Raw genomic sequence first — 18,797 nt, forward strand, 5'->3', positions numbered from 1 at the left:
TTATAAGTCACCTATATGTCTAACCTTTACCTGGTAAAGGTTAGGTGCAAAGTTACTTAGTGTGAGGGCACCCTGGCACTAGCCAAGGTGCCCCCACATTGTTCAGAGCCAATTCCCTGAACTTTGTGAGTGCGGGGACACCATTACACGCGTGCACTACATATAGGTCACTACCTATATGTAGCTTCACAATGGTAACTCCGAATATGGCCATGTAACATGTCTATGATCATGGAATTGCCCCCTCTATGCCATCCTGGCATAGTTGGCACAATCCCATGATCCCAGTGGTCTGTAGCACAGACCCTGGTACTGCCAAACTGCCCTTCCTGGGGTTTCACTGCAGCTGCTGCTGCTGCCAACCCCTCAGACAGGCATCTGCCCTCCTGGGGTCCAGCCAGGCCTGGCCCAGGATGGCAGAACAAAGGACTTCCTCTGAGAGAGGGTGTTACACCCTCTCCCTTTGGAAAATGGTGTGAAGGCAGGGGAGGAGTAGCCTCCCCCAGCCTCTGGAAATGCTTTGTTGGGCATAGATGTGCCCAATTCTGCATAAGCCAGTCTACACCGGTTCAGGGGACCCCTTAGCCCTGCTCTGGCGCGAAACTGGACAAAGGAAAGGGGAGTGACCACTCCCCTGACCTGCACCTCCCCTGGGAGGTGTCCAGAGCTCCTCCAGTGTGCTCCAGACCTCTGCCATCTTGGAAACAGAGGTGCTGCTGGCACACTGGACTGCTCTGAGTGGCCAGTGCCACCAGGTGACGTCAGAGACTCCTTCTGATAGGTTCTTTCAGGTGTTAGTAGCCTATCCTCTCTCCTAGGAAGCCAAACCCTCTTTTCTGGCTATTTAGGGTCTCTGTCTCTGGGGAAACTTTAGATAACGAATGCAAGAGCTCAGCCGAGTTCCTCTGCATCTCTCTCTTCACCTTCTGATAAGGAATCGACTGCTGACCGCGCTGGAAGCCTGCAAACCTGCAACAAAGTAGCGAAGACGACTACTGCAACTCTGTAACGCTGATCCTGCCGCCTTCTCGACTGTTTTCCTGTTTGTGCATGCTGTGGGGGTAGTCTGCCTCCTCTCTGCACCAGAAGAGCCGAAGAAATCTCCCGTGGGTCGACGGAATCTTCCCCCTGCAACAGCAGGCCCCAAAAAGCTGCATTACCGGTCCCTTGGGTCTCCTCTCAGCACGACGAGCGAGGTCCCTTGAATCCAGCGACTCTGTCCAAGTGACCCCCACAGTCCAGTGACTCTTCAGTCCAAGTTTGGTGGAGGTAAGTCCTTGCCTCACCTCGCTGGGCTGCATTGCTGGGAACCGCAACTTTTGCAGCTACTCCGGCCCCTGTGCATTTCCGGCAGAAATCCTTTGTGCACAGCCAAGCCTGGGTCCACGGCACTCTAACCTGCATTGCACGACTTTCTAAGTTGGTCTCCGGCGACGTGGGACTCCTTTGTGCGACTTCGGGTGAGCACCGTTTCACGCATCCTTGTAGTGCCTGTTTCTGGCACTTCTCCGGGTGCTACCTGCTGCTAAGAGGGCTCCTTGTCTTGGACGACGTCCCCTCTCTCTCCTGGTCGAATTTGCGACCTCCTGCTCCCTCCAGGGCCACAGCAGCGTCCAAAAACGCTAACCGCACGATTTGCAGCTAGCAAGGCTTGTTGGCATTCTTTTGACAGGAAAACACTTCTGCACGACTCTCCACGGCGAGAGGGATCCGTCCACCAAAGGGGAAGTCTCTAGCCCTTTTCGTTCCTGCAGAAACCTCAGCTTCTTCTGTCCAGTAGAAGCTTCTTTGCACCCGCAGCTGGCATTTCCTGGGCATCTGCCCATCTCCGACTTGCTTGTGACTTTTGGACTTGGTCCCCTTGTTCCACAGGTACCCTAGATTGGAAATCCACAGTTGTTGAATTGTTGGTTTGTGTCTTTCCTGCATTATTCCTCTAACACGACTTCTTTGTCCTTAGGGGAACTTTAGTGCACTTTGCACTCACTTTTCAGGGTCTTGGGGAGGGTTATTTTTCTAACTCTCACTATTTTCTAATAGTCCCAGCGACCCTCTACAAGGTCACATAGGTTTGGGGTCCATTCGTGGTTCGCATTCCACTTTTGGAGTATATGGTTTGTGTTGCCCCTATCCCTATGTTTCCCCATTGCATCCTATTGTAACTATACATTGTTTGCACTGTTTTCTAAGACTATACTGCATATTTTTGCTATTGTGTACACATATCTTGTGTATATTTCCTATCCTCTCACTGAGGGTACACTCTAAGATACTTTGGCATATTGTCATAAAAATAAAGTACCTTTATTTTTAGTATATCTGTGTATTGTGTTTTCTTTTGATATTGTGCAAGTGATACTAGTGGTACTGTAGGAGCTTCACTCGTCTCCTAGTTCAGCCTAAGCTGCTCTGCTAAGCTACCATTATCTATCAGCCTATGCTGCTAGACACCCTATACACTAATAAGGGATAACTGGGCCTGGTGCAAGGTGCAAGTACCCCTTGGTACTCACTACAAGCCAGTCCAGCCTCCTACATTGGTAACTTAGTTGGGGTTGGTCTTGTTAGGGAGACCACAGAGGCTGTGTTAGTCTCTGAGGGGGCTATTGATTTAGCCACCTTAGTTGCTTGTCCCCTTAATATGGATAAGTACAAGCAGCTACCCCTAATAAATGGTGTTGAGGTTCAGGCCTACAGGGACACAGGTGCCAGTGTCACAATGGTGATAGAGAAACTGGTCCACCCTGAACAACACCTACTTGGTCACCAGTACCAAGTAACCGATGCTCATAACAACACTCTTAGCCACCCCATGGCTGTTGTGAATCTCAACTGGGGGGGGGTACTGGTCCAAAGAAAGTTGTGGTTGCCTCAGATTTACCTGTAGACTGTCTACTAGGGAACAATTTAGAGACATCAGCTTGGGAAGAAGTGGAGTTGGAGGCTCATGCAGCAATGCTGGGCATTCCAGGGTATATTTTTGCTTTGACCAGGGCTCAGGCCAAAAAGCAAAAAGGACAGGGTGACTTGGATCCTGGAAGAATGGACCAAGTGCTCCATAAAGCTAGGGTTAGTAAAGGTAAAACAGTACCTACCATCCCTCCCTCTACAGTGGATTCTACTTCTGAGGAAGAGGAATTTCCACCCTGTGCAGAACCTACAACAGAGGAGCTGGAAGCAGACACTGCTGAGCTTTTGGGTGAAGGGGGGCCTGCCAGGGAGGAGCTGAGTGTGGCACAGCATACCTGTCCCACACTAGAGGGTCTAAGGCAGAAAGCTGTCAAACAAGCAAATGGGGATGTCAGTGACTCTCACAGAGTTTACTGGGAGGACAACCTCTTGTACACTGAAGCAAGGGATCCAAAACCTGGAGCTGCCAGGAGATTGGTGATTCCTCAGCAGTACAGAAAGTTCCTCCTAACTCTAGCCCACGACATTCCCTTAGCTGGACATTTGGGGCAAATGAAAACTTGGGACAGGCTTGTTCCCTTGTTTCATTCGCCTAGAATGTCAGAGGACACAAAGGAATTTTGTAAGTCCTGTGAAACCTGTCAAGCCAGTGGCAAGACAGGAGGCACTCCAAATGCACCCCTTATTCCACTGCCTGTGGTTGGGGTTCCCTTTGAAAGGGTAGCGGTTGACATAGTTGGCCCCCTTGACCCTCCTACTGCTTCAGGCAATAGGTTTATCTTGGTGGTAGTGGACCATGCCACCAGATATCCTGAAGCAATTCCTCTAAGGACCACTACAGCTCCTGCAGTGGCAAAAGCCCCCCTGGGAATCTTTTCCAGGGTAGGCTTCCCAAAAGAGGTGGTATCAGACAGGGGAAGCAATTTCATGTCTGCTTACTTAAAAGCCATGTGGAAGGAATGTGGTGTGACATACAAGTTCACCACACTCTATCATCCACAAACAAATGGACTGGTGGAGAGATTTAACAAAACTCTCAAAGGTATGATAATGGGACTCCCTGAAAAACTCCGCAGGAGATGGGATATCCTGTTACCTTGTCTCCTTTTTGCTTACAGGGAGGTACCCCAAAAAGGAGTGGGCTTCAGCCCCTTTGAAGTCCTATTTGGACACCCTGTGAGAGGTCCTCTAACACTTGTTAAGGAGGGTTGGGAACAACCTTTAAAAGCTCCAAAGCAAGACATAGTGGACTATGTACTTGGCCTAAGATCTAGAATGGCTGAGTACTTGAAAAAGGCCAGTAAAAACCTTCACAACAACACACTTAGCCACCCCATGGCTGTTGTAAATCTCAACTGGGGGGGGGGTTACTGGTCCAAAGAAAGTTGTGGTAGCCTCAGATTTACCTGTAGACTGTCTACTAGGAAATGATTTGGAGACATCAGCTTGGTCAGATGTGGAGTTGGAGGCCCATGCAGCAATGCTGGGCATCCCAGGGCATATTTTTGCTTTAACAAGGGCTCAGGCCAAAAAGCAAAACGGACAGGGAAGCTTGGATCCCGGAACAATGGACCAAGTGCTCCCTAAAGCTAGGGCTAGTAGAAGTAAAGCACTACCTACTATCCCTCCCTCTACAGTGGATTCTACTTCTGAGGAAGAAGAATTCCCAGAAGAGCTGGAAGCAGACACTGCTGAGCATTTGAGTGAAGGGGGGCCTGCCAGGGAGGAACTGAGTGTGGCACAGCAAACCTGTCCCACACTAGAGGGTCTAAGACATCAAGCTGTCAAACAAGCTAATGGGGATGTCAGTGACTCTCACAGAGTTTACTGGGAGGACAACCTCTTGTACACTGAAGCAAGGGATCCTAAACCTGGAACTGCCAGGAAGTTAGTGATTCCTCAGGAGTACAGAAAGTTCCTCCTAACTCTAGCCCACGACATTCCCCTAGCTGGACATCTGGGACAAATGAAAACTTGGGACGGACTTGTTCCCTTGTTTCATTGGCCTAGAATGTCTGAGGACACAAAAGATTTTTGTAAGTCCTGTGAAAACCTGTCAAGCCAGTGGCAAGACAGGTGGCACCCCAAAGGCACCCCTTATTCCACTGCCTGTGGTTGGGGTTCCCTTTGAAAGGGTATTGGTTGACATAGTTGGCCCCCTTGACCCTCCTACTGCTTCAGGCAATAGGTTTATCTTGGTGGTAGTGGACCATGCCACCAGATATCCTGAAGCAATTCCTCTAAGGACCACTACAGCTCCTGCAGTGGCAAAGGCCCTCCTGGGAATATTTTCCAGGTTGGGCTTCCCAAAAGAGGTAGTTTCAGACAGAGGAAGCAATTTCATGTCTGCTTACTTGAAGGCCATGTGGGAGGAGTGTGGGGTGACATTCAAGTTCACCACACCCTATCATCCACAAACAAATGGACTGGTGGAGAGATTTAATAAAACTCTCAAAGGCATGATTATGGGTCTCCCTGAAAAACTCCACAGGAGATGGGATATCCTGTTACCATGCCTCCTTTTTGCTTACAGGGAGGTACCCCAAAAAGGAGTGGGCTTCAGCCCCTTTGAACAACTATTTGGACACCCTGTTAGAGGTCCCCTAACACTTGTAAAGGAGGGTTGAGAACAACCTTTAAAAGCTCCTAAGCAAGACATAGTGGACTATGTACTTGGCCTAAGATCCAGAATGGCTGAGTACATTAAAAAGGCCAGTAAAAACCTTCAGGCCAGCCAAGAGCTCCAAAAGCAATGGCATGACCAGAAGGCTGTTCTAATTCAGTACCAACAAGGGCAGAAAGAGTGGGTCTTGGAGCCTGTGGCACCAAGAGCACTCCAAGACAAATGGAGTGGACCCCACAATATTGTTGAAAAGAAGGGAGAGTCCAAAAGTCACAAGCAAGTCGGAGATGGGCAGATGCCCAGGAAATGCCAGCGGTGGGTGCAAAGAAGCTGCTACTGGACAGCAGAAGCTGAGGATTCTGCAGGAACGACAAGGGCTAGAGACTTCCTGTAGGAGGCTGGACTGGCTTGTAGTGAGTACCAAGGGGTACTTGCACCTTGCACCAGGCCCAGTTATCCCTTATTAGTGTATAGGGTGTCTAGCAGCATAGGCTGATAGATAATGGTAGCTTAGCAGAGCAGCTTAGGCTGAACTAGGAGACGAGTGAAGCTCCTACAGTACCACTTAGTGTCATATGCACAATATCATAAGAAAACACAATACACAGTTATACTAAAAATAAAGGTACTTTATTTTTATGGCAATATGGCAAAGTATCTCAGAGTGTACCCTCAGTGAGAGGATAGGAAATATACACAAGATATATGTACACAATAGCAAAAATATGCAGTATAGTCTTAGAAAACAGTGCAAACAATGTATAGTTACAATAGGATGCAATGGGGACACATAGGGATAGGGGCAACACGAACCATATACTCCAAAAGTGGAATGCCAACCACAAATGGACCCCAAACCTATGTGACCTTGTAGAGGGTCGCTGGGACTATTAGACAATAGTGAGGGTTAGAAAAATAGCCCACCCCAAGACCCTGAAAAGTGAGTGCAAAGTGCACTAAAGTTCCCCAAAGGACATAGAAGTCGTGATAGGGGAATTCTGCAGGAAAGACACTAACCAACAATGCAACAATGATGGATTTCCAGTCGAGGGTACCTGTGGAACAAGGGGACCAAGTCCAAAAGTCACAAGCAAGTCGGAGATGGGCAGATGCCCAGGAAATGGCAGCTGTGGGTGCAAACAAGCTGCTACTGGACAGTAGAAGCTTAGGTTTCTGCAGGAACGACAAGGGCTAGAGACTTCCCCTTTGGAGGACGGATCCGGCACGCCGTGGAGAGTTGTGCAGAAGTGTTTTGCCGCCCAAAGTCCGCCAACAAGCCTTGCTAGCTGCAAATCATGCGGTTAGTTTTTTTGGATGCTGCTGTGGCCCAGTAGGGACCAGGATGTCGCAAACTGTGTCAAGAGACAGAGGGGACGACGAGCAAGACAAGGAGCCCTCTCAGCAGCAGGTAGCACCCAGAGAAGTGCCAGAAACAGGCACTACAAGGATGCGTGAAACGGTGCTCACCCGAAGTTGCACAAAGGAGTCCCACGTCGCCGGAGACCAACTTAGAAAGTCGTGCAATGCAGGTTAGAGTGCCGTGGACCCAGGGTTGGCTGTGCACAAAGGATTTCCGCCGGAAGTGCACAGAGGCCGGAGTAGCTGCAAAAGTCGCGGTTCCCAGCAATGCAGTCTGGCGTGGGGAGGCAAGGACTTACCTCCACCAAACTTGGACTGAAGAGTCACTGGACTGTGGCGGTCACTTGGACACAGTTGCTGGATTCGAGGGACCTCGCTCGTCGTGCTGAGAGGAGACCCAAGGGACCGGTGATGCAGTTCTTTGGTGCCTGCGGTTGCAGGGGGACGATTCCGTCAACCCACTGGAGATTTCTTCGGAGCTTCTAGTGCAGAGAGGAGGCAGACTACCCCCACAGCATGCACCACCAGGAAAACAGTCGAGAAGGCGGCAGGATCAGCGTTACAGAGTTGCAGTAGTCGTCTTTGCTACTATGTTGCAGTTTTGCAGGCTTCCAGCGCGGTCAGCAGTCGATTCCTTGGCAGAAGGTGAAGAGAGAGATGCAGAGGAACTCGGATGAGCTCTTGCATTCGTTATCTAAAGTTTCCCCAGAGACAGAAACCCTAAATAGCCAGAAAAGAGGGTTTGGCTACCTAGGAGAGAGGATAGGCTAGCAACACCTGAAAGAGCCTATCAGAAGGAGTCTCTGACGTCACCTGGTGGCACTGGCCACTCAGAGCAGTCCAGTGTGCCAGCAGCACCTCTGTTTCCAAGATGGCAGAGGTCTGGAGCACACTGGAGGAGCTCTGGACACCTCCCAGGGGAGGTGTAGGTCAGGGGAGTGGTCACTCCCCTTTCCTTTGTCCAGTTTCGCGCCAGAGCAGGGCTAAGGGGTCCCTGAACCGGTGTAGACTAGCTTATGCAGAAATGGGCACCAAAAGTGCCCATGAAAGCATTTCCAGAGGCTGGGGGAGGCTACTCCTCCCCTGCCTTCACACCATTTTCCAAAGGGAGAGGGTGTAACACCCTCTCTCAGAGGAAGTCCTTTGTTCTGCCATCCTGGGACAAGCCTGGCTTGACCCCAGGAGGGCAGAAACCTGTCTGAGGGGTTGGCAGCAGCAGCAGCTGCAGTGAAACCCCAGGAAAGGCAGTTTGGCAGTACCAGGGTCTGTGCTACAGACCACTGGGATCATGGGATTGTGCCAACTATGCCAGAATGGCATAGAGGGGGCAATTCCATGATCATAGACATGTTACATGGCCATATTCGGAGTTACCATTGTGAAGCTACATATAGGTAGTGACCTATATGTAGTGCACGCGTGTAATGGTGTCCCCGCACTCACAAAGTCCGGGGAATTGGCCCTGAACAATGTGGGGGCACCTTGGCTAGTGCCAGGGTGCCCTCACACTAAGTAACTTTGCATCTAACCTTTACCAGGTAAAGGTTAGACATATAGGTGACTTATAAGTTACTTAAGTGAAGTGTAAAATGGCTGTGAAATAACGTGGACGTTATTTCACTCAGGCTGCAGTGGCAGGCCTGTGTAAGAATTGTCAGAGCTCCCTATGGGTGGCAAAAGAAATGCTGCAGCCCATAGGGATCTCCTGGAACCCCAATGCCCTGGGTACCTTAGTACATATACTAGGGAATTATAAGGGTGTTCCAGTAAGCCAATGTAAATTGGTAAAATTTGTCACTAGTCTGTTAGTGACAATTTGAAAGAAATGAGAGAGCATAACCACTGAGGTTCTGGTTAGCAGAGCCTCAGTGAGACAGTTAGTCACTACACAGGTAACACATTCAGGCACACTTATGAGCACTGGGGCCCTGGATACCAGGGTCCCAGTGACACATACAACTAAAACAACATATATACAGTGAAAAATGGGGGTAACATGCCAGGCAAGATGGTACTTTCCTACACTTCCCCTTTGGAGGATGGATCCCCCACGCCGTGGAGAGTCGTGCAGAAGTGTTTTCTTGCCGAAAGACCGCCAACAAGCCTTGCTAGCTGCAAATCGTGCGGTTAGGGTTTTTGGATGCTGCTGTGGCCCAGGAGGGACCAGGAGGTCGCCAATTGCGTCTGGGGACAGAGGGCGTGTCGAGCAAGACAAGGAGCCCTCTCAGAAGCAGGCAGCACCCGCAAAAGTGCCGGAACAGTCACTAGGAAGAAGAGTGAAACGGTGCTCACCCGAAGTTGCACAAAGGGGTCCCACGTCGCCGGAGACCAACTTAGAAAGTCGTGCAATGCAGGTTAGAGTGTCGTGGACCCAGGCTTGGCTGTGCACAAAGGATTTCCACCGGAAGTGCACAGAGGCCGGAGTATCTGCAAAAGTCGCGGTTCCCAGCAATGCAGTCTGGCGTGGGGAGGCAAGGACTTACCTCCACCAAACTTGGACTGAAGAGTCACTGGACTGTGGGAGTCACTTGGACACAGTTGCTGGATTCAAGGGACCTCGCTCGTCGTGCTGAGAGGAGACCCAGGGGACCGGTGATGCAGTTCTTTGGTGCCTGCGGTTGCAGGGGGAAGATTCCGTCGACCCACTGGAGATTTCTTTGGAGCTTCTAGTGCAGAGAGGAGGCAGACTACCCCCACAGCATGCACCACCAGGAACACAGTCGAGAAGGCGGCAGGATCAGCGATACAGAGTTGCAGTAGTCGTCTTAGCTACTTTGTTGCAGTTTTGCAGGCTTCCAGCGCGGTCAGCAGTCGATTCCTTGGCAGAAGGTGAAGAGAGAGATGCAGAGGAACTCTGATGAGCTCTTGCATTCGTTATCTAAGGAATCCCCAGAGACAGAGACCCTAAATAGCCAGAAAAGAGGGTTTGGCTACCTAGGAGAGAGGATAGGCTAGCAACACCTGAAGGAGCCTATCAGAAGGAGTCTCTGACGTCACCTAGTGGCACTGGCCACTCAGAGCAGTCCAGTGTGCCAGCAGCACCTCTCTTTCCAAGATGGCAGAGGTCTGGAGCACACTGGAGGAGCTCTGGACACCTCCCAGGGGAGGTGTAGGTCAGGGGAGTGGTCACTCCCCTTTCCTTTGTCCAGTTTCGTGCCAGAGCATGGCTAAGGGGTCCCTGAACCGGTGTAGACTGGCTTATGCAGAAATGGGCACCAAATGTGCCCATGAAAGCATTTCCAGAGGCTGGGGGAGGCTACTCCTTCCCTGCCTTCACACCGTTTTCCAAAGGGAGAGGGTGTAACACCCTCTCTCAGAGGAAGTCCTTTGTTCTGCCATCCTGGGCCAGGCCTGGCTGGACCCCAGGAGGGCAGAAACCTGTCTGAGGAGTTGGCAGCAGCAGCAGCTGCAGTGAAACCCCTGAAAAGGCAGTTTGGCAGTACCAGGGTCTGTGCTACAGACCACTGGGATCATGGGATTGTGCCAACTATGCCAGGATGGCATAGAGGGGGCAATTCCATGATCATAGATATGTTACATGGCCATATTCGGAGTTACCATTGTGAAGCTACACATAGGTAGTGACATATGTGTAGTGCACGCGTGTAATGGTGTCCCCGCACTCACAAAGTCCGGGCAATTTGCCCTGAACTATGTGGGGGCACCTTGGCTAGTGCCAGGGTGCCCTCACACTAAGTAACTTTGCACCTATCCTTTACCAGGTAAAGGTTAGACATATAGGTGACTTATAAGTTACTTAAGTGCAGTGGTAAATGACTGTGAAATAACGTGGACGTTATTTCACTCAGGCTGCAGTGGCAGGCCTGTGTAAGAATTGTCAGAGCTCCCTATGGGTGGCAAAAGAAATGCTGCAGCCCATAGGGATCTCCTGGAACCCCAATACCCTGGGTACCTCAGTACCATATACTAGGGAATTATAAGGGTGTTCCAGTAAGCCAATGTAAGTTGGTAAAATTGGTCACTAGCCTGTTAGTGACAATTTGAAAGAAATGAGAGAGCATAACCACTGAGGTTCTGGATAGCAGAGCCTCAGTGAGACAGTTAGTCACTACACAGGTAACACATTCAGGCACACTTATGAGCACTGGGGCCCTGGCTGGCAGGGTCCCAGTGACACATACAACTAAAACAACATATATACAGTGAAAAATGGGGGTAACATGCCAGGCAAGATGGTACTTTCCTACACAACCCCCCCCCAAACGAAGGACAATAAGACTAGTCATTCCCTGATGGGTCTTCATTGTCTAAGTGGAAATATCTGGAGAGTCCATCTGCATTGGAGTGGCTACTCCCAGGTCTATCTTCCACTGTATAGTCCATTCCCTGTAGGGATATGGACCACCTCAACAATTTAGGATTTTCACCTTTCATTTGTTTTAGCCAAAGTAGAGGTTTGTGGTCTGTCTGAACAATGAAGTGAGTGCAAAAGAGGTATGGCCTCAACTTCTTCAGTGCCCAGACCACAGCAAAGGCCTCCCTCTCAATGGCAGACCAACGCTTTTCTCTAGGGGTCAACCTCCTACTAATAAAAGCAACAGGTTGATCCTGGCCCTCAGAATTAAGTTGTGATAGGACTGCCCCTACTCCTAATTCAGATGCATCAGTCTGGACATAGAATTTTTTAGAGTAACAAGGGCTTTTTAGGATAGGTGCAGAGCACATGGCCTGCTTCAGCTCCTCAAAAGCTTTCTGACAGTTTGCTGTCCATAATACCTTTTTAGGCATTTTTTTGGATGTGAGGTCATTAAGAGGGGCTGCAATGGAGCCATAGGGCCAGATGTAGCAACGTAAAAATTTGCGAGGTGCAAAGTGCGAGTCCATGCGACTCGCAATTTGCACCTCGCAAATTGGTATGCAGCACGGTGTCTCAGACACCGACTGCAACTCGCTATGGGGTCGCAATGACCCACCTCATGAATATTCATGAGGTGGGTCGCAAATTGCGGCCCCATAGCAAGTATAGGCACTCGCAAACATGGAGGCCTGCTGTCGTCAGCAGACCTCCATGTTCGTGACTGCTTTCAATAAAGCAGTTTTTTTTTTTTAAGTGTAGCCCGTTTTCCTTAAAGGAAAACGAGCTTCACTTAAAAAAAAAAACGAAACCTTTAGTTTCGGTATTTTTTCAGGGCAAGGAGTGGTCCCTGGGACCACTCCCTGCCCTGAAAAAATATTTTTGGGTCCATTCACAAAGTGGAAGGGGTCCCACAGTGACCCCTTCCAATTTGCGAGTGGGTTACCATCCACTTGAAGTGGATGGTAACTGCGATACCATTTGCGACCGCGTACGTGGTCGCAAATGGTATTGCATACCACTCAGACTCGCAAATAGGAAGGGAACAACCCTTCCTCTTTGCGATTCTGAAATGCATATTGCGAGTCGCTACCGACTCGCAATATGCATTTCTGCATTGGGAAACGCGTTTAGCGAGTCGCAAACGGCAATTTTTGCCGTTTGCGACTCGCGAAACGTTTCCTACATCTGGCCCATAGTTCTTAATGAACCTCCTGTAATACCCAGTGAGGCCTAGGAAGGCTCTCACCTGAGTCTGAGTAGTAGGGGGAACCCAATAAATAATTGTTTGGATTTTCCCCTGTAGTGGTGCAATCTGTTCCCCACCAACAAGGTGTCCAAGATAAACCACCTTCCCCTGCCCTATCTGGCACTTTGAAGCCTTGATAGTGAGGCCTGCCTTTTGCAGGGCCTCTAAAACTTTCCATAGGTAGACCAGGTGATCATCCCAGCTGGAGCTAAAGACAGCTATATCGTCCAAATATGCTGCACTGAAAGCTTCCAGCCCTTGCAGGACTGTGTTCACCAACCTCTGAAAAGTGGCAGGTGCATTTTTCGATCCAAAAGGCATTACTGTGAACTGGTAATGTCCTCCAATGGTTGAAAATGCAGTTTTAGGTTTAGCATCTTCTGATAATTTGATCTGCCAATACCCTGCAGTCAAATCAAAAGTGCTCAGATACTTGGCAGATGCCAGTGTATCTATGAGCTCATTTGCCCTGGGTATAGGGTGAGCATCCGTTTTGGTTACCTGGTTGAGACCTCTGTAGTCAACACAAAACCGCATTTCCTTCTTTCCATCTTTGGAATGAAGTTTTGGTACAAGTACCACAGGAGAAGCCCATGGACTTTCAGAGTGCTCAACCACTCCCAGTTCTAACATTTTCTGCACTTCTTGCTTTATGCAGTCCCTGACATGGTCAGGCTGCCTATAGATCTTACTTTTGACAGGCAAGCTGCCTCCAGTATCTATAGTGTGCTCACACCAAGAAGTGGTACCTGGCACAGTAGAGAAGAGTTCAGAAAACTGACCCAGGAGATTTATGCAATGGTCTTTCTGCTCAGCAGTAAGACAATCAGCCAAAACTACACCTTCCACTAGAGCATCTTGTTCTGTGGAAGAGAAGAGATCAGGAAGAGAATCACTGTCTTCTTCCTGTCCCTCATCAGTTGCCATGAGCAGGGTGAGATCAGCCCTGTCATAGTAGGGTTTCAGGCGATTGACATGGAGCACCCTAAGGGGACTCCTGACAGTGCCTAAGTCAACTAAATAGGTGACTTCACCCTTTTTCTCAACAATTGTGTGGGGTCCACTCCATTTATCTTGGAGTGCTCTTGGGGCCACAGGCTCCAAGACCCACACTTTCTGCCCTGGTTGGTACTGAACCAAAACAGCCTTCTGGTTATGCCATTGCTTCTGGAGCTCTTGGCTGGCCTGAAGGTTTTTACTGGCCTTTTTCATGTACTCAGCCATCCTTGATCTGAGGCCAAGTACATAATCCACGATATCTTGCTTTGGAGCTTTTACAGGTTGTTCCCAACCCTCCTTGACAAGTGTAAGTGAACCCCTAACAGGGTGTCCAAAGAGGAGTTCAAAGGGGCTGAAGCCCACTCCTTTCTGGGGTACCTCCATGTAAGCAAAAAGGAGGCATGGTAACAGGATATCCCATCTCCTGCTGAGTTTTTCAGGGAGACCCATAATCATGCCTTTGAGAGTTTTGTTAAATCTCTCCACCAGTCCATTTGTTTGTGGATGATAGGGTGTGGTTAACTTGTATGTCACCCACTCTCCTTCCACATGGCCTTTAAGTAAGCAGACATAAAATTGCCCCCTCTGTCTGAAACTACCTCTTTTGGGAAGCCCACCCTGGAAAAGATTCCTAGGAGGGCCTTTGCCACTGCAGGAGCTGTAGTGGTCCTTAGAGGAATTGCTTCAGGATATCTGGTGGCATGGTCCACTACCACCAAGATAAACCTATTGCCTGAAGCAGTAGGAGGGTCAAGGGGGCCAACTATGTCAACCCCTACCCTTTCAAAGGGAACCCCAACCACAGGCAGTGGAATAAGGGGTGCCTTTGGGGTGCCACCTGTCTTGCCACTGGCTTGACAGGTTTCATAGGACTTACAAAAATCTTTTGTGTCCTCAGACATTCTAGGCCAATGAAACACGGGAACAAGCCTGTCCCAAGTTTTCATTTGCCCCAGATGTCCAGCTAGGGGAATGTCGTGTGCAAGAGTTAGGAGGAACTTTCTGTACTCCTGAGGAATCACTAACCTCCTGGCAGTTCCAGGTTTAGGATCCCTTGCTTCAGTGTACAAGAGGTTGTCCTCCCAGTAAACTCTGTGAGAGTCACTGACATCCCCATTAGCTTGTTTGACAGCTTGCTGTCTTAGACCCTCTAGTGTGGGACAGGTTTGCTGTGCCACACTCAGCTCCTCCCTGGCAGGCCCCCCTTCACCCAAAAGCTCAGCAGTGTCTGCTTCCAGCTACTCTGGTGTAGGTTCTGCACAAGGTGGAAATTCTTCTTCCTCTGAATTAGAATCCACTGTAGAGGGAGGGATAGTAGGCAGTGTTTTACTTCTACTAGCCCTAGCTTTAGGGAACACTTGGTCCATTGTTCAAGGATCCAAGTTTCCCTGTCCTTTTTCCTTTTTGGCCTGAGCCCTGGTTAAAGCAAAAATATGCCCTGTGATGCCCTGCATTGCTGCATGGGCCTCCAACTCCACATCTGACCAAGCTGATGTCTCCAAATCATTTCCTAGTAGACAGTCTACAGGTAAATCTGAGGCTACCACAACTTTCTTTGGACCAGTAACCCCCCCCCCCCAGTTGAGATTTACAACAGCCATGGGGTGGCTAAGTGTGTTGTTGTGAACATCGGTTATTTGGTGCTGGTGACCAAGTAGGTGTTGTTCAGGGTGGACCAGTTTCTCTATCACCATTGTGACACTGGCACCTGTGTCCCTGTAGGCCTGAACCTCAACACCATTTATTAGGGGTAGTTGCTTGTACTTATCCATATTAAGGGGACAAGCAACTAAGGTGGCTAAATCAATAGCCCCCTCAGAGACTAACACAGCCTCTGTGGTCTCCCTAACAAGACCAACCCCAACTAAGTTACCAAAAGTGAGCCCAGCTACTCCCTTGGATTGGCTATTAGCAGGTTTGCTCCCACCACCACTGCTATTAGTAGAGACACTAGGTGTAGCAGTAGGGGTTGTAGTGGAAGGAGGCTTCGTGCTTTTCTTTGGACAACTGGGATCTGTTGTCCAATGGCCTATTATTTTACATAAATAGCACCATGGTTTCTTTTCTTTGTTTTGATTAGAAGAGGATTTGGACCCACCACCCCCGCTAGAGTGTATTTGTGGGCCTGATGAAGACTCATTTTTAGATTTGTCCCCACCCTTGTCAGAAGACTTACCATCCTTCTTCTTGTTGCCATCTTTGTCACCCCCTGTATGAACTTTTCTGTTCACCATTGTTCTGACCCATTTGTCTGCCTTCTTTCCCAATTCTTGGGGAGAGGTCAGATCAGAGTCCACCAAGTACTGGTGCAACAAATCAGACACACAATTATTAAGAATATGCTCTCTCAGGATCAAGTTATACAGGCTGTCATAATCAGTAACTTTACTGCCATGTAACCACCCCTCCAAGGCCTTCACTGAATGGTCAATGAAATCAACCCAGTCTTGTGAAGACTCCTTTTTGGTCTCTCTGAACTTTATCCTGTATTGTTCAGTGGTTAAGCCATAACCATCCAGGAGTGCATTCTTAAGAACTTTGTAATCATTGGCTTCATTTTCTTTCACAGTAAGGAGCCTATCCCTACCTTTTCCACTACATGATAGCCAATGGATAGCAGCCCACTGCCTTTGAGGAACATCCTGTACAGCACAGGCCCTCTCAAGTGCAGCAAACCACTTGTTAATGTCATCCCCCTCCTTATAAGGGGGAACTATTGTAGGAAAGTAACATCTTGCCTGGCATGTTACCCCCATTTTTCACTGTATATATGTTGTTTTAGTTGTATGTGTCACTGGGACCCTGGTAACCCAGGGCCCCAGTGCTCATAAGTGTGCCTGAATGTGTTACCTGTGTAGTGACTAACTGTCTCACTGAGGCTCTGCTAACCAGAACCTCAGTGGTTATGCTCTCTCATTTCTTTCCAAATTGTCACTGACAGGCTAGTGACCATTTTTACCAATTTACATTGGCTTACTGGAACACCCTTATAATTCCCTAGTATATGGTACTGAGGTACCCAGGGTATTGGGGTTCCAGGAGATCCCTATGGGCTGCAGCATTTCTTTTGCCACCCATAGGGAGCTCTGACAATTCTTACACAGGCCTGCCACTGCAGCCTGAGTGAAATAACGTCCACGTTATTTCACAGCCATTTTACACTGCACTTAAGTAACTTATAAGTCACCTATATGTCTAACCTTTACCTGGTAAAGGTTAGGTGCAAAGTTACTTAGTGTGAGGGCCCCCTGGCACTAGCCAAGGTGCCCCCACATTGTTCAGAGCCAATTCCCTGAACTTTGTGAGTGCGGGGACACCATTACACGCGTGCACTACATATAGGTCACTACCTATATGTAGCTTCACAATGGTAACTCCGAATATGGCCATGTAACATGTCTATGATCATGGAATTGCCCCCTCTATGCCATCCTGGCATAGTTGGCACAATCCCATGATCCCAGTGGTCTGTAGCACAGACCCTGGTACTGCCAAACTGCCCTTCCTGGGGTTTTACTGCAGCTGCTGCTGCTGCCAACCCCTCAGACAGGCAGCTGCCCTCCTGGGGTCCAGACAGGCCTGGCCCAGGATGGCAGAACAAAGAACTTCCTCTGAGAGAGGGTGTGACACCCTCTCCCTTTGGAAAATGGTGTGAAGGCAGGGGAGGAGTAGCCTCCCCCAGCCTCTGGAAATGCTTTCTTGGGCACAGATGTGCCCAATTCTGCATAAGCCAGTCTACACCGGTCCAGGGACCCCTTAGCCCCTGCTCTGGCGCGAAACTGGACAAAGGAAAGGGGAGTGACCACTCCCCTGACCTGCACCTCCCCTGGGAGGTGTCCAGAGCTCCTCCAGTGTGCTCCAGACCTCTGCCATCTTGGAAACAGAGGTGCTGCTGGCACACTGGACTGCTCTGAGTGGCCAGTGCCACCAGGTGACGTCAGAGACTCCTTGTGATAGGCTCCTTCAGGTGTTAGTAGCCTATCCTCTCTCCTAGGTAGCCAAACCCTCTTTTCTGGCTATTTAGGGTCTCTGTCTCTGGGGAAACTTTAGATAACGAATGCAAGAGCTCATCCGAGTTCCTCTGCATCTCCCTCTTCACCTTCTGATAAGGAATCGACTGCTGACCGCGCTGGAAGCCTGCAAACCTGCAACATAGTAGCAAAGATGACTACTGCAACTCTGTAACGCTGATCCTGCCGCCTTCTCGACTGATATCCTACTTGTGCATGCTGTGGGGGTAGTCTGCCTCCTCTCTGCACCAGAAGCTCCGAAGAAATCTCCCGTGGGTCGACGGAATCTTCCCCCTGCAACCGCAGGCACCAAAAAGCTGCATTACCGGTCCCTTGGGTCTCCTCTCAGCACGACGAGCGAGGTCCCTTGAATCCAGCGACTCTGTCCAAGTGACCCCCACAGTCCAGTGACTCTTCAGTCCAAGTTTGGTGGAGGTAAGTCCTTGCCTCACCTCGCTGGGCTGCATTGCTGGGAACCGCGACTTTGCAGCTACTCCGGCCCCTGTGCACTTCCGGCGGAAATCCTTTGTGCACAGCCAAGCCTGGGTCCACGGCACTGTAACCTGCATTGCACGACTTTCTAAGTTGGTCTCCGGCGACGTGGGACTCCTTTGTGCAACTTCGGCGAGCACCATTTCACGCATCCTTGTAGTGTCTGTTTCTGGCTTTTCTCCGGGTGCTACCTGCTTTAGTGAGGGCTCTTTATCTTGCTCGACGTCCCTTCTCTCTTCAGGTCCAATTTGCAACCTCCTGGTCCCTCCTGGGCCCCAGCAGCGTCCAAAAACGCCAAACGCATGATTTGCGACTAGCAAGGCTTGTTGGCGTCCTTTCAGCAGGAAAACACTTCTGCACGACTCTCCAAGGCAAGAGGGATCCGTCCACCAAATGGGAAGTCTCTAGCCCTTTTCGTTCCTGCAGAAACCTCAGCTTCTTCTGTCCAGTCGAAGCTTCTTTGCACCCGCAGCTGGCATTTCCTGGGCATCTGCCCATCTCCGACTTGCTTGTGACTTTTGGACTTGGTCCCCTTGTTCCACAGGTACCCTAGATTGGAAATCCACAGTTGTTGCATTGCTGGTTTGTGTCTTTCCTGCATTATTCCTCTAACACGACTACTTTGTCCTTAGGGGAACTTTAGTGCACTTTGCACTCACTTTTCAGGGTCTTGGGAGGGTTATTTTTCTAACTCTCACTATTTTCTAATAGTGCCAGCGACCCTCTACAAGGTCACATAGGTTTGGGGTCCATTCGTGGTTCGCTTTCCACTTTTGGAGTATATGGTTTGTGTTGCCCCTATCCCTATGTTTCCCCATTGCATCCTATTGTAACTATACA

Source organism: Pleurodeles waltl, chromosome 7, assembly GCF_031143425.1.
Source record: "Pleurodeles waltl isolate 20211129_DDA chromosome 7, aPleWal1.hap1.20221129, whole genome shotgun sequence".
Lineage (NCBI taxonomy): Eukaryota > Metazoa > Chordata > Amphibia > Caudata > Salamandridae > Pleurodeles > Pleurodeles waltl.